This window comes from Peromyscus californicus, unplaced genomic scaffold (assembly GCF_007827085.1).
Source record: "Peromyscus californicus insignis strain IS unplaced genomic scaffold, ASM782708v3 Scaffold_4__1_contigs__length_199733344, whole genome shotgun sequence".
NCBI lineage: Eukaryota > Metazoa > Chordata > Mammalia > Rodentia > Cricetidae > Peromyscus > Peromyscus californicus.
Window position 1 is genome coordinate 51,699,140 of NW_026294562.1, and position 3,809 is coordinate 51,702,948.

The following is a 3,809-nucleotide window of genomic DNA, read 5'->3' on the forward strand; positions in this document are numbered from 1 at the left end:
TTTTGGTTTTTTGAGACAGGGTTTCTCTGTGTAGCTTTGCACCTTTCCTGGAACTCACTTGGTAGCCCAGGCTGGCCTCGAACTCACAGAGATCCGCCTGGCTCTGCCTCCCGAGTGCTGGGATTAAAGGCGTGCGCCACCACCGCCCAGCTAACTTTTGGACTTTTATACTGTGTTGAGACTGTGAAAGCCTATGGGGACTTTTGAAGTTGGACTAAGAGTATTTTCTTTTTTTCTTTTTTTAATCGAGATAGGTTTTCCCTGTGTAGCTTTGGAGCCTGTCCTGGAACTCACTCTGTAGACCAGGCTGGCCTCGAACTCACAGAGATCCACCTGCCTCTGCCTCCTGAGTGCTGGAATTAAAGGCGTGCGCCAACACTGCCGGCATAAGTGTATTTTCATTAGGATATGGCTACAAACCTATGAGAACCAGGGAGTGGAATGTGATGGTTCAAATAAGAATGGCCCCACAGAAGCCTTCAATGTCTCTTATCCTCAGTTATAAGTCCACAGTCATCAATAAAGTTTCCTTGCCCATAGGAGCCAGAAGCAGGCTGCATGGATCGTAGACATCCACATGGTCTCTGGCAGCAGCATGGATCACTAACTTCAGCATGGTCTGCACCAGATCATGAGCATCAACATGGCCTCCAGTGGCAGCACCAGCCCCTTGTAGGAGACCCAGTCCAGAAGACATTCATCTCAGACATCTTGTTGCTCAGAGTCAGGGTAATCATGCAGCTGGACAGCAGTGTCTGGGGCAGGACCCTTGAGAGCTTCAGGTTGCTGTACTCCCCCTGCCCTTAGTGTTGGGCACCCCACTGGTACCCCAGGCATGACCATTATGTTTCCAGCCCAGGGACAGCGCGCTTGAGCTCTCATGCCCCCCACGGGGGAGTGCCTCCATGCTGCTTGAGGGCTAGAGGGCCAGGTAGGCTGGTGATGGCCCAAGGCTGGCCTTACTTGGCAACAGCATTCTCCATTGCCTGCAGCAGCCATCTCTCATACCTGTTGCCACTGTGTCTCTCAGGCCCCACATCTTAATACCATCATCTCGGGGGTTAAAGTCCAACAAAGGAATTTTGGTGGAATGCAAATATTTAAAGCATAGAAGATCTATTTATTTATAAAAGTTCTGAAGTGGAAAAAACCCTTATTATGTATCAGCGGCAGACCACACTAGCAAGTTTTATCTATATGTCTATATATATAGATATATAGATATATATATCCATCTAAAGAAAATTGGATAGCAATGAAAGAGAACAAACTATTTCTACAGTCTAACAATGGCTGTCTACATGGAAGGTACAAGAATCCAGTAGTTGCTCAGTCCATGGGGCTAGATGTCTCTATTGGTCTTCAGTATACAAAGAATCCTGAAGAAGTAGGCTCTAATGCCAGTGTAGGAATGGACTTGCTAGCAAGAACAAGACAAGCAGGCAAAGGGAACAAGCTTCCTTCTTCTATGTACTTATAGGCTGCGAGTAGGTGTGGTCCTGATTAAATTGTATCTTCCCACCTCAGAAGATCTAGAACAGAAGTGGATCTTTCACTTCAAATGATTTAATTAAGAAAAAAATCTCTTGCCAGTGGTGGTGGCTCGTGCCTCTAATCCCAGCACTCGAAAGGCAAAGGCAGGCAGATCTCTGTGAGTTCGAGGCTAGCCTGGTCTACAGAGCAAGTCCCAGGATGGCCAAGGCTACACAGAGAAACCCTGTCTTGAAAAACAAGCAAACAAATGAAAGAAAGAGAGGTGGGGAAGTAGGAAAGGAGAGGGATGGAGGGAGAGGTAGGGAGGGGAGATGGAGAGGGGGAGGGAGAGGGAAAGAAAGAGAAAAATTCTTCAAAACAAAACAAAACAAACCCAGGCAGTGATGGTGCATACCTTTAATCCCACTTTAATCCCAGCATTTGGGAGGCAGAGGCAGGTGGATCTCTGAGTTCGAGGCCAGCCTAGTCTACATAGCAAGTTCCGAGATAGCCAGGGCTACACAGAGAATCCTTATCTCATAAAACCAAAAAAGACTCTTTTCTTCTGGCATGCCACTAAAGATCCTATTGTCATCGTGGGCTACCACTCTACCTGGTATTACCAACAATGTGAGAACAAGCCTCCAATAAAGTGAGAACAAGCTGTACTGAAAGTCTTGCTTCTGCTGAGACGTCCCTGATGCCAAGATCTGCATCTTTGATTTGGGGCAGAAGAAGGCAAAAGTTGGTGAATTCCACTTTGTGGTGTCAGGTGAATACGGGCAACTCTCTTCCAAAGCCTGGAGGCCGCCGGTATTTGTGCCAACAAATGCATGGTAGAATTGTGGCAAGGACGGCTTTCAAATTTGAGTGAGGCCCCACCCTTTTCTTGTCATCCAAATCAACAAGATGCTGTCCTGTGCTGGAGCTGACAGGCTCTAGACAGGTATGTGTGCCGTCTTGAGAAGCCTCAGGGCACAATGGCCAGGGTCCACATTGGCCAGGTCATCTTGTCCATCCGCACCATGCTGCAGAATTAGGAACATGATTGAGGCTCTAGTTCCCTGGCCACCAGAGGATCCACACCTCAAAGATGTGGGTTTCACTGAGCTTAGTGCAGATGAGTTTGAGGACATGGTTGCTGAGAAGCGGCTCATCCCTGATGGCTGTGGGGTCAAGCATCTCCCAAATCGAAGTTCCCTGGACAAGTGGCAGGCCCTGCATTCCTGAGCGTTTACACATGTTCTCCTGTACCCTACCGAATCAGGTTCAGTAATAAATCTCACATCTAGTCTGGAAAAAAAAAAAAAGAAAAGACCAAAAGGAAAAAAAGAAAAACATCCCTCAGCCATGTGGGTTTTAGTTAATTTCAGCTGTAGTCAAGTTGACAACCAAGAATAGCCATCACAAATACATACTATGTGATTGTACTAGTAGGAAGTTAACTGACAGATAAAACCTGTCTACAGGACAGAAGTTCAAATAATGGGTACTTAGAGGGAGGCAGATTCAGACTATGAAGGACATAAGGAACTGGAAATGTTCTGAATCTTCACTTGGATGTGGTAGTAGGTTAAGTACATATACAGAAATTGGTCAAGGTACAGAGTTTACTGTGCTTGAGTCATATCCAGGAAAAAAAATGGAGTCTATATTTTAAGAGCAATGGGAAACCACAGCTGAGGTTTAAGCAGTGACTTGACGTAATTTGATGTCCATTTGTAAAAGGTCACTCAGCTGGCTGGAAAATGGATGAGAGGTGAGGGCCTCTACAGCTGCTCTCAAGACAGCCGAAGGCACCCTGTTGGGAGAAACTGATAAAAATGGGCAGAAATGCCTTTTTCAAGGATATTTAGAAGGGGGCTAGAGAGATGGCTTGGTGGGGAAGGGTGCTTGCTGCCAGGCCTGACGGCTTGAGTTCAATTTTTGGAACTCACTTGGTGGAAGGTTAGAACCAGTGAGCACAAGGTGTCTTCTGATCTCCACATCTGCACTGCAGGGTGTATGCATGACCATGTACACACACACACACACACACATACACACACAAAAGAAAGAAAAAGAAAAAACATTGAAAGAAAAAAATAAAGAAGAGATGATATTTAAGAGGTAAATAGATGCCGGGCGGTGGTGGCGCACGCCTTTAATCCCAGCACTCGGGAGGCAGAGCCAGGCAGATCTCTGTGAGTTCGAGGCCAGCCTGGGCTACCAAGTGAGTTCCAGGAAAAGGCGCAAAGCTACACAGAGAAACCCTGTGTCGAAAAACCAAAAAAAAAAAAAAAAAAAAAAAAAAAAAAAAAAAGAGGTAAATAGATGGATAAATGTGAGAATTAATG

The 3,809-nt window shown here is 46.0% G+C and overlaps 1 pseudogene; it reads left to right on the plus strand.

Moving 5' to 3' along the window:
• The first annotated feature begins 631 nt into the window (after positions 1–631).
• LOC128123792 (60S ribosomal protein L10-like) lies at positions 632–2,703 on the plus strand (annotated as a pseudogene).
• Positions 2,704–3,809: the final 1,106 nt, after the last annotated feature.